General features: G+C 42.3%; 1 protein-coding gene across 1 annotated transcript in view; it reads left to right on the plus strand.

The window, feature by feature from the left end:
• Positions 1-6,027: 6,027 nt before the first annotated feature.
• mideasb (mitotic deacetylase associated SANT domain protein b) overlaps positions 6,028-12,764 on the plus strand; it is a 38,785-nt gene continuing 32,048 nt past the window's right edge. The window contains 1 exon segment of the mRNA XM_042338129.1: positions 6,028-6,164. The gene's annotated coding sequence lies outside the window, so the exon portion shown is untranslated.

Here is a 12,764-nt window from a genome sequence, read left to right on the forward strand (position 1 = left end):
ACCGCCTTCTGAAAGGGGCGGGGACTTTGAACAAGGGCGGGGGCGGGGCGAGGGGAGGGGCGGGGCTTCCTTAAAGGGACAGGCCACCCAAAGCAGACAGGGAGTACCATCCCCCCCCCACCAACACCAACAACAACAAGAGACAGCAATTTAAAGGCTGATAGGTCATTTGATTGGCAATATTAAAGAAATAAAAGCGCAGCAGTGTTCAGTTCTGCAGCGTAGCGGTTAGAGCGCTCTCCTCGAAGCGAGGGCACCAGGGTTCAATTCCCGAGAGGGGTGAAAAACCTTTGGCAAGTTTCCTCACGCCACACGTCTCCGTTTCCCGAGCAGTAAGTAGGAACCCAGTTGTTAGTCGATTGGCGGACCGCTTTCTGGGGATATACAATCCCTCTAAAGGGGAAAAAAAATGCAGTCATTCAATCCATGACTCTTTTGTGGGAGAATGCTGTGCATAAACTGTCTGCCGTATTTCGCCCACAAAATAGTCGCTGCACTTTACAATGTATCCTGTGACGCACTTTGAGACATCTCAAAGATGTGATAAGGAGCGATATCACATGCAAGGATTATTATTATTACAATTATTATTATTATTACAATGGAATCAGCTCTCAAGATGCACAAACTGCACAGGCCCCTAAAATTGGCAGTAGTGACATGAAGCACTGAATATCACTGAAATATGGGTTTCATGACTAGCATTAAAGAATGTTGCTTTCAGTTCCCTGTGTCTCCATTTTCCACGCCATTGCCCTTCAAAGGGTGAGCTTCTGGTCATCTCCCAGAGCTGCATTGGAGTGTCAATCCAGACTACAAGCTGAAAGTCTCCCGCATGGGGCTCGAACTCACAACCCTTTGAGAGCCACATTGATACCTAAAAGAAAATTTAGATTTTTTNAAAAAAAATCTAATCAGACTTTAACATATTTAACAGACATGTTAAATATCGACTGCTGATAATTTTATTTGTTCACCAATAAAAATAAAACAAGTGAGTACCATCAGTTTGGAGCTAGAGCTAGAGTTGATGAGCCAGAAACTTGCGGTTCAAATCCTTGCTTGTACTGCGTTTGCTGGTTTCAGTTGAGACCAGCAAATGTAGAACAGGGAGGTTACGTTGGCCTTTTGGGTTAGGGAGGTTAGAATGAGTTGGGTTTCCTGCTCCGAGTCCCTCCTTAGCACCCTCTAATGGTAGTGTGCATGTGTGGCAGCTGTGTCATCCCAGTTCAGGTTCGTCTGTGATGACCTCAACAATCAACTTGGCTTGACTTCTGACACTCACGATGCAAATTATGCAAAAAAGGGAAGGTCAAACAGATAGGGAAGCAAAGGAAGAATAGGGATCCAAGAGGGAGGAACAGCTATTGGTTATAGAAAGGGAAGTAATATGGCTTTTGCACTTTGAAAATATGATATTGCCCACAAATATACGGTCAGTTCACTTTACAGTCTATTCTGTGAAGCGCTTTGAGACGTTGAGAAGATGTGAAAAGCGCTATATACGCTATTGGACTAAGGAAACTAAGGTTTCACCCTGCCTGGGGATCAAACCTAGATCCTCTCGCTTGCGAGACCCATGCTCTAACCAATACGCTACAGGACTCCATCAAATGCTTCCTACCTCCCTGGCTGTGCTCGTGGCCATGTGATATATCCCATCAGATGGGATGCTCAGGATCTCATCTCACAGTGAGCATGCGGGATCTTCCACTCCCACATTAGATAAAGTCCACACCTCTGACTGGACAGACTCTAACAGACATGGATTCCAGATCTGGTTAAAAAGAACAGAGAAAAAGGGGGAATAATATAAGATATACCTTTGAAAAATACACAACTGTAGTTCCCATCTCTATCCTTAGGTTAAAGTACAAAAAGGTAATTGCAGATTCACCCCTCAGGATACTGAGCTCAGAATCTCAGTCATAGTGATTAATGGGTGCCTGGGGGGTGGGGGTTGGAAATAAATCCAGGCACCAGATTTATTAAAAGCAGGGTGTAAACAATAAGCACACTCAAACACCCCATGGGGATGTCTTGCTGCTATTGGCAATTGTTTAATCAATTCTCCGGCAAGCAGTTAATTCTGACTAAGGTGGATCTATTGAGAAAAACACTAAGCTTGAAGCTACAAGAGCAGCAGTGTGATTTAGGACTAAGCTCGTGCCAGCCAAACTCATCTGAAACTCCGAGATAACGTAATACCAACACTTGTACTTTTAAGCCCCATCTTTTCAAATCCTTTATCGGCATTTTGAACTTGGAGTTCAGGCTGACACTCCAGTGCAGTGTTGGGGAGTGAGGAGCACTGCATTGTCAGCACTTATGTTCTTTAGATGGGAATGGAGTTTCTCCCAGTGTCCTGGCCAACAATCCCCAGATAAAACCGCTCATTCACATGGCTCTTTGCGAGACTTTGCTGTCCTCAAATTGGCTGACATGTTTGCCCACATATACAGACTGTACAGACGTTCGCTGTAAAATGCTTTGAGACCTTTCAACATTACACTATATCAAAATGCAAATTCTTATTGACATCCCTCAAAATATATCCATGCTCTTCCTAGACAATGAGCCAATTTGAATTGTAGTAACTTTTATTTTTTAGGCAAACAGGGTGGTTTGGCACTCGTTGCCTCTGGCTTTGAGCTCACAGTCCAGGCTGCTATTCCAGTGTGGCACTGAGGGAGCTCTGCACTCCTGCCCCTTTGGATGAGACACTAAGCTAACATCTTGTCAGTCTCTTCAGGTCAACATTAAAGAACCAATGGCATTAAATCAGCCAGGGGTTGAGAATCTATCTGCATGCATTTGATATAGTACCTTCTCACTTCACTTCACAAGATATACTGTAAAGTTCAGGGACTGTTATTTTATCGCAATTAATTGAGACTATTTTTATTTTTTATTTTAGATTTTTCTTAAGTCTAAAATTTCCAAATGTAGCATAATGTCTCAAAGCTTATTACAGATCATAACTGTTAAGTGTCTCAACTATTTCTAGCTAGCTTTACGTAGGAATCCAGTTGTTAGTCATTTGGCGGATGGCTTTTCCAGGGTAATAATCTCTCCAAAAAATAAAATAATAATAATAATGTGGTTACTTAATCAAATTACTATTTGTGGGACACTGCTGTGCGCAATAGGCTGCTGCGTTTCGCCCACAAAATACGCAGTCAATTCACTTTACAGTATATTCTGTGAAATGCTTTGAAACAGCTAGAAGACGTGATAAGGCGATATATCCAATGCAAGGATTATTTATTCATTATTATTTATTATACAATACAGCCAGTGGAAACATTTTTTAAAAATAAGAGGAACTCTCAATCTGGTTTGGATACACTTAAAAGCACAGTTTGGAATTCCACATGTGTCAGACACCCTGCTGATTAAAAACAATGTAATCGTGTTACATAAATAAATAAACAAAAAAGGGGAACCTGAAACCTATGGAGCTGTAGAAATAATTAATAATAATCCGTGCATTTGATATAGCGCCTTATCACATCAACATTCCACGATGTCTGTCGGACAAACTGGCTGCCGCGTTTTGCCCACAACAATGCACAATCACCACACTTTACACTATGTCTTGTGAAGCACTCTGAGAAGTCTCAATGATGTATATCACTCTATCAAATGCAAAGAATATTATAATTGTCAAAACATCTCAAGACATTTCATAGGATTATACTGCAGTATAAAGTGTATTTGTCACCTCCCATATATCACACTTTGAGATTTCAGAGCTGCTGATCTGGTGTAATGTACCTCTCTTACAGGATAATTCTGGAGTAATAGTCAACTCAGCACCAAACTGAGAGCCCTGCCCTCAGTGTCATTTCCCCTCTCCAAAAATCCACTTTGCATGTTTTGTAAGCTCTTTCACAGAATGTGACCTTCCCTCCTTCTGCCCACTGAATGAAGTCTTCATCAATTTCATTGAGATTTTTTTCCACCAGTTCATTATTAAAAATAATCCCTTCTGTCAATCAAAACGAGCAAAATTGTAACTTCTGAGGTTTTAACTGGGGCAAACAGGTGTCCTAAATGTTTCTATAGAGGATGATGACACTCTGTGCTGGGAGCCTGGGTCACCCTATCTGTGTGAAATTATTATTTTCTTTAATAAAATGAAAGGATGATTGCTGTGGAGATCGGTGCAATATAGTTCACACATATTGAAGAGAATATTGTTGAATATTAAATGGTTCCAATTTCACTCCAGGACTGTTAAATTTGCAGGAATAACCTACCCCCACACCACACACACCACACACACACAAACAACAAATTCACTGAAGTCCTAGCTTATAAGATTATATTAATTGAAAAAGGCGCTCCATACTTAACAGATTTTGCATACAAGTACAAGAGACCGATGGTTTAAAAGAAATAAAAAAACATTAAAAAATATTAACTGTAATCATTTGAAGACAGGTTTATGGGCATAAAGTTTTCATTAAGCGGCACTGACGCCTTCTGTGCAGAACATTTCTATGTTAAGGCAACTGCTCACTCCCACTCTGTAGAGTACAGTAACACACTCAAAAAACCAGTTACAGGTGGGTGACCCAAGTGTTAAACATGTACACAAATCCCCTCTCAACAGGCTGTGCATCTGGCATATTTAAGAGCCGCCAGATTGCCTCAAAATGCCTCAAGATAACCAGTATTGCTCAGTATTAAATAGTATTAAAATGAAACACTTGGTACATTGAAAATTCACAACCGCGAACTTTCTTTTTTTGTGGCTGACCCTAAAGACAACTGCATTTATACAGCTCCCCTCACACAGGGTAGTGTCCCAGGCCGCTTAAACACACATTGCCCTGCGCAGGTCCTTGCAGACAGACATGTGCTCTGAGACGCTATCCTGTGTGAGGAGCACTATATAATAATGTGTACATTGCTGTTGTTACATGTGCAGGAATCATCACTTGCACATTTTGCTCCTGCAGATTTCAGGCAGAATTCTCATGATTGCTTCACCCACACGCTGGGGTGAACCCTATATATATATGTGTGTGTATAAAAGTTTACAGATTTGTAGTTCGGGCAGTTCTGGGTGTCTGCCTCTGGGAGCAAACATTTTACAGTGGAGTGTTTTTCTTTTTAAAAATAACACCAGTCGGCCATTGTTCATGGCTCTCTTTTATCCACTCTAGTATTTTATTCGCTGCGTTTGCATTCACCATTCGTGTGCAACAGACACACACACAGACACACACAGAGACAAACACACACACAGACAAACATATGCACACACACACACACACACACACAGACAAACATATGCACACACACACACACAGACAGACAGACAGACACGCACACATACATGGAAATAAAAAGAATGAGCAACAGGCAAACTCGACACGCACTGGAAATGATCACAAAGTTGTTTATACTGTGTTCACATGGCGTAGTGTAAAAAGATGTGTGAATCTCCCCCCCCTCTTCCTTCCTCCCTGGAAAAAAAAGTTACTCTGACCTGCATTTAATCCTGCTCTCTAAATTAACAATGCTCCCCCCCCCCACACCCACACTCCCCCCCCCAACACCACAACCACAACCATCCGCTGGTCGGATGTGAAATAATTTGTAAAACAATATACAGTGCATATCGCCTCCCTTATTCGGGAGGTGGTGATGATGGATGCGCAGCCAGGGGTTAGCTCTTGGGTTCATCAGCTCAGCTGAAGTTAGCAAATAAAGACAGTCAAGTTAAAGAAAATAACACAGGGAGGGAGGGAGGGAGGGAGGGCTTGGCTTCCAACGCAAAGAGTTAGTTGCAAAACGCAGAGAAAGTGTGTGCTGGAGAGAGGAGAGGAAAAAGGGTGGGGAGAGGGAGCCTGAGGGTGTATTTGTTTTTATTTCTGTCACCAGAGAGAGAGAGAAAGCAAACTAAAAAGGAATAATGAAAGCAATAAACACGTTGGCAAATCAGCCCTGGTGGAATGGTTTGTCATTTCAGTTCAGCCCTGACGTCAGGTTAAAACAGACGCCTTTTTTGTGTGTGTGTGTGTGTGTGTGAGTCAGAGAGTGACTGACTGAGTGAGGAAGTGGGACAGCTCCACAGGTTAAAGGCAGGAGGTTTCTTCTGCTGGAGCTGCTTCTGCAAGCCTTGAGAATCCAAGCTCCTGCAAGGAACCCAGGTACTGTGCTTTGCTTTTACTTTCCTGTGCTGTACTTTCTCCATGTTGAAGTTCACAAGCGCTCTCCTCCTCCCTCTCTTAAACACACACACACACACACACCACACACATCGCCTCCTCGGGCTGTGCTGATTGTGCAAGGCTTCTCCTGTGGGTGGAGAATTCCTCCACTCTGCCCAGTCTGCTCGGCTCTCTCTCCCCCTGGGGTGGGTTTTTTTTAATGTCTGCAGATTTGATACACGTTACTGAAATGGACAGGAGCAGCTGATCTGAGCTTTAGTGGTTTTGGGGTGTGTGTTTGTGTGTGTGTGGGAGGGGTGGGGTGGGGTGGTGGGGGGGGAAGAGCCTCGATCGTAGGCAAATACATGCAGCTTTTTTTTAAAAAAATGAAAAAAAAGTTCAGTTGCACAATTGCTCTCAGAAAACAGAGACACACAGAGAGAGACAGGGAGAGGCTGAGCTGGAGAAAAGAGCCTCTTGTGTACGAAAGGTCACTTGCACATTATAAATAATAATAATCCTTGCATTTGATATAGCGCTTTTCACGTCTTCTCGACGTCTCAAAGCGCTTCCCGGAATATACTGTCAAGTGAATTGACCGTATATTTGTGGGCAAATTATATACCTATTTACAATGGGACATATGATGCTTTATTAAAAGTGTGATAAAACAGTAAATATGTATGGTCTCCCAATGCCTAAAATGCTTGATGCATGCATTGTTTTAATGTATGTGCAGCACTGTCGCTAACAGTGTATGTGTGTGTATGCACCAGTGTGGATGTGTATGTGCGTTTGCATGTGTCTCGTACTGTGTGTGCGTGTTTGTGTGTAGCACTGTGTGTAGCACTGTGTGTATCTGTTTGTGTGTAGCACTGTGTGTATGTGTTTGTGTGTAGCACTGTGTGTGTGTATTTGTGTGTGTAGCACTGTGTGTGTATCTGTGTGTGTGCAGCATTGTGTGTGTAGATCTGTGTGTACCATTGTGTGTGTGTGTGTGTAGCACTGTGTGTAACATTTAGTGTCTGTGTGCGTACCATTGTGTAGGGTGTCATTGTGTGGGTGTATGTGTGTACCATTGTGTGTGTACCATTGTGTGTGTGTGTGTGTGAACCATTGTGGGTGTGTGTGTGTGTACCATTGTGGGTGTGTGTGTGTGTACCATTGTGGGTGTGTGCCCAAACCTGCAGATTACTGTGCCGCCCCTGTTATTATTATTTGCCTTCCTGGTGGAATGCGAACTACAGTGACTGCATGGAAGTAAGTGACTGAGCGGAAAGTCCCGGCGTATTTACGGGATTTGAAAGGCTTCGTGCCATTTTTGGAAGCAGGAAGTGGGTGTGGAGAGAGATCACAAGGCTGCAAGTTGTGAAGAATCGAGTTCGCTTTCAGGGGTTCCTATTTCCTACATTTATTTACACGGACACACGTATCTATAATCTCTCTATGTATTGGCAGGAGCTTTTAACTGCGTTTGACTGTGCAATCTCTCTGTGTGTGTTGTGTGTGTGTCACCACCTACCCCCACGCACACACACACACACACAAAAAACAACAACAACAATTTGCATTTGTTTGGTCAGCCTGCGATGCGGTAAACTCTGACTCAGCTTTAGAAATGCAATCATCACCACAGCATTGCGTTCGTGGGTGGTTGGACAGGAGGAGGATCTCTCTCTCTCTCTCTCTCTCTGCAGCAGTAAGTGAGCACATTTCCAAAGTATTTTGCATTGTGTCGGTGCGTGTGTTATCTCTCTCTCTGTGTGTGTGTGTGTGTGTGTCGTTTGGTATGTGTGTGTGTGTGTATATAACTGTATAACACTGGTTGCTCGTTGCTCGGCTTTCCTGAACAGATCGCAAGTTGTGTTGTGTGGAAAGAAAATGGAAAACGAAATGCACAGACTGTAGCATCTCGACTTTTTTTTTGCAAAAAAAACACACTCGCACACACCCCCCCCCCCCCCACCCCATCCCACCATCTTTTAGATGCCCCCCCCAAAAAAGTTGTGCAATTGTGCATCTGAAATCTCCTCCTTGCCCTTTCTTTTACTGTCCAAAACAAAAAAAAGGGGGAAAAAAAGTTTTATTTTTAACACACACACACACACACACACACACACTGGGGTTTGGCCTTGGCTGACTTTTTAAAAAAAAAATTAATTATTTTTTGAAAAAAAGTGAATTAATTTTTTGGTTTTTTTTGGGGAAAAAAATTGTGTTCAATTGCACTTCGTAATGTGGGGGTGTTGGGGGGGGGTGGGTTAGTGGGGAGAGACTGGAAACAAAGTGGAGTTTTTTTTGTGGCTAAATATAATGTGTGTATATATATATATATATTTATATCTAAGCGGATCAGTGTTTATTTGTCAAATAAGTTAAGAGAGAGAGAGAGAGAGAGAGAATAGGGAAATGGGAAATGTGAATGAATGTGGAAGGTGTAAATCTGATCCCCCACTTGGGCTGCTCACTCCAGTTATTACATGGAAAATATTACTTTAAACCCCTTTTTGACTATAGAGAGATATACATATATAAATACCCCCCCAAGGCGGCGATCTCCAATCACCTTCCCCCCACCACCCCACCAACTAACCAACCAACTAACTAACCAACCAACCAACTTTATTTTTTTTCTCTTTTTAAAAAAATACCCGAAGTCTGCATGTTTTTGGAGTGACTGTGACAAGCTGTGTGGGGGCGGTGTTTGTGAGAGATTTTCTTCTGGAGAAAGGAAGTGGTTTAAATGCATTGCACGAAGCCAAGCAAAGCTCGTTGTTTATTACAATAGAAGATACTTTATATTTAATATGACGCTGATTATAATTGCTCCATCACACACACACAGACTCACTCTCTTGCCACCCCACCCCACCTCTTCTGAAAGCTCGAATCAATTACAGATTTGCCCTGTAAATTAGGTCAAGGTTGAAACAAACTTACTCCCTTTGCTACTCACAGTAATAAGGGGATAGTCAAGGGGTCTTGACACACACACACACACTGACATGAGCCACGGTGGCGCATGCAAAGGGCAGCAGTTGACAAATACCACCCGTGATACTCAATACACTTAGTAATATTCTCCTGTGTGGTAGCTCCTATGATCTGTAATTCCTCACGGTGATGAGGAATTTGGGGGGTGGGGGTGGGGGTCGGCCGGATGTCTTGACACCTGCGGAAACCCGTCACCGTGCTTAAGAGTATCCAAACCAAACGGAATTCCATGCATCCCAGCTACACGCGGAAATCCCAGCGATGGATCGTTGGAATGGAATGCGCACTCTCTCCCTGGATGGACGTCTAATTGTGGAGAGTATTAAGCGCAGGAGCGTAAATCTTTTTCCCCTAAATTGACCAATACTGTTTTTTTCACCTCCCCTAGGAGGGGACTGAGTGGCTTGCAGCAGTAGGGCCCACCAGGAGGATATTGTTTGGCAGTGAATGTGATGCACCTGTGCTTCCCCCCCCATCCTATATATCGAATATCAATCTATAATCAGTATTTATGTGCATACTATGCCACATTTTCACACCAGCATGTAAACCAGAAAGAATAAAACAGTGAAGAGCATCTCATAGCTAGTGATTCAACCCTTCACTCAGATAACACTCACCTGCACATCCCATACAACTACTATGTCCCCAGCCTCTGAAATTCCCTGCCGCAATCCCTGTGCTTTGCTCCCTCTTTATCTTTAAATCTCACTTGAAAACCAACCTCTTCGACTGTGTCTATGGTCACCTCAACTCCTCCTCCCTTGCTCGGCAACGCTCCTAGAATCATCCTGTGTGAAAAGGCACAATATGAATGCAAGTTGTTATTGTTGTTGACTAAAGTGTATTTGAGGTGTGGGATGGTGATTTTAGGTATATTGGGGTGGGGGGGGGGGGGGGGCGAGAAAAGGAGAAAATGGTATATTCATGAAATAGAGATGTCTGCTGTTAAAAGGATGTGTCTGATGTTGATCTGTGATCTCAGCTCCAGGTAGATAGTGTGAGATTCCTGAGGTCTTATCAGCAGCAGGTGTTCATATTTGTGAATCCAGGTTGTGAATGCTATCATGTCAAGCCTTACAGCAACTTGTATGTATGTCAGCCAGCATTTGAATAATAATAATAATTTGGTGGTAGCCCCATGTAACACTTTGTGCATAGTAATTGCCAGAGGTTTCTGCTGCATAGCTTTGTAACAATTAGTTCCTTGCCCCCCACACCCAAAAAAAACCAAGTATAAATAAATGGCTGTTTTGGTATTTTGTCCAGTGAAATGTGCATAATACAAAAGTAGAGCTAGATTTTTCGGAGGGGCGGGTGTGGAAAACATCACAAAATATGTTTAAATGCAAGACAAAATAGAAAGATGCAATGACAAAGAAAAAATTGACTTCAGGCCTGGGGAGTGGGGGAGAGGAGTTAAAAGAGGGAGATGGCGATCTCAGTGCTGGGTAAAGCTGAGAGGACAGCTTAGGGAAACCAAGGAGACTTTCCTGCCCCATACCTGCTGTTCCACCCAACAATTGTTCATAGATCTGCATAGGCGCAAAGAGGTCAAGAAAAGACGAGCAGCTTTTGAAAGCTTAGCCTTCAAATGCATTTGTACATCAGACTAGCTGTGGATTAAATTTGCTTTCCAAAACTGAAAGCGATCCCACAGCACATGTGAGTAGAGGGTGGGGGAAGGGAATCAGTGTGCTATATCTCCGTATATAGTAGCTTGTTCAAATTAATTGTAGTCTGGAACAAAAATATAAGCACCAAATTTAAGAATTCTAGTAACTGCAATAAGACGTAAGCATATTTGCTGTTGTGGACCTTATCATCTTGAATTAAATTATATTGATTTGTTTTGGTAATTTGTCAGCATTGGGTTGTGTTACCGTACAATGCAATTTACGCCTGGCAGAAAGAGTTAAATGTCAGTCTCCGTTCCTTTAGGGGCCAGCAGAGACAGATAATTTTGCTGCATAGTTTAAAAGCTGGAAATAAAACTGCAGTAACATTTGCCCGCACAAAAAAAAAAATGCGGACACAAACAAATAATCATAGTCCAGGCAAGCATTCCAGTGCAGTTACTGAGGGTGCATTGCGTTATTGGAAGTGCCGTCCTTCAGATGAGATGGTAAAAGTATTATGATTATTGGTGACACAAGAATTAGAGCTTAAACGCAGACAGTGTGTTTTCAACAAACATACAGATAGCTCTTATGACTCAACAGGTTTTGAAAACGAAAAGTTGAACCACATAGAGCAGGAAGAACCAATCTCTATCTGTCTGGGTGAGCTAGGTTTAATGGGAGTTGCAACAACTGGTTTCAGAATATCTGAAGCTTCCTCGCTCCTGATCACGAGTGGATAGTGAACAGGAGGGGGAAGCTTTATTGGAAAATGCATGTAAATGAGTTTGGGGTTGAGGTCTGGATCCACCTCAACTGTGGCCTCCCTATGGTCAAACAGCTTGAAGATGCCATCCACAGAGATCTTCTTAAATAAGTTGAAGTATCTTTTTATCATCTCATCACTCTGAAATACCACAGAACTCTTTGCAGTAATTACTATCAAGTGCAGTGACTAAAATTTGTAGCTACTTTGCATCAGCAAGTTCATTAAACTGTTCATTAAACAGTGGACCTATTAGCTTCCTGTACTAAATAACGTCTGACTTCAGGTTATCAGCTCATCTACAGATGAATCACCCAATTTATCTGAGGGATTATTGAGCATGACACCAGCAGAAACTTCCTTTCTTATTTAAAAAAATGTCACAGGATCATTAAAGCCCGCCTGAAGACCAGGTAGGTAGGACCGAGGTTTAGTGTCTTATCCAAATCACGGCATTCTCTGACAATGCAGTGATGTAATAATAATAATAGTAATAATCCTTGCATTTGATATAGTGCTTTTCACGTCGGGAGGACGTCCCAAAGCGCTTCACAGAACACACTGTAAAGTGAATTGACTGTATATTTGTGGGCGAACGCTGCAGCCAATTGCGCACAGCAATGTCCCACAAACAGTCGTAGATTGAAAACTACCAATTTATTATTGTTTTTTGTTTTTGGAGGGATTATTATTAGGCGTGACAATATAATTGCCAATCATATTCAGCATCACTCCATTGTCAGCAAGACTATGCATCTTGAACTCGTAACCGTCTGAGTCCGAGGTGATGGTGCTACAAAAAATATAGTTAATTCACTTTACAGTATATTCTGTGAAGAGGCTTTCAGACGTAGGCGCTATCTCAAACCCAAGGATTATTGTTATTATCAACTGAGCTCGGCTGCATCTGGTTCTAAGTGCATTTAGAACCTTACTATAGCAAAAATCAGTGTCTGCAGAAGGGGAGGGGAAATTAGACAAGGACATTACTCTATTTATGGAACATTTCTTGTCATGTAGAATTTGACAAATTCTTAAATGCAACTTTAATTTCGAAGCTGTTTTATTGTAAGGTTCTTTTTAAAAACTAGAGAGAAAAAGGGGTTCAAAGTTAAAACCGAATTAAAGTTAAAACTGAGCTGAAAGCCTCCATAATGCTAAGAAAATAGAGTAAATCTAGACTCGGGGTGGGGGAATTTCTGCATTCGTGCAGCAAGCCAA

This window comes from Callorhinchus milii, unplaced genomic scaffold, assembly GCF_018977255.1.
Source record: "Callorhinchus milii isolate IMCB2004 unplaced genomic scaffold, IMCB_Cmil_1.0 Scaffold9, whole genome shotgun sequence".
Taxonomy (NCBI): Eukaryota; Metazoa; Chordata; class Chondrichthyes; order Chimaeriformes; family Callorhinchidae; genus Callorhinchus; species Callorhinchus milii.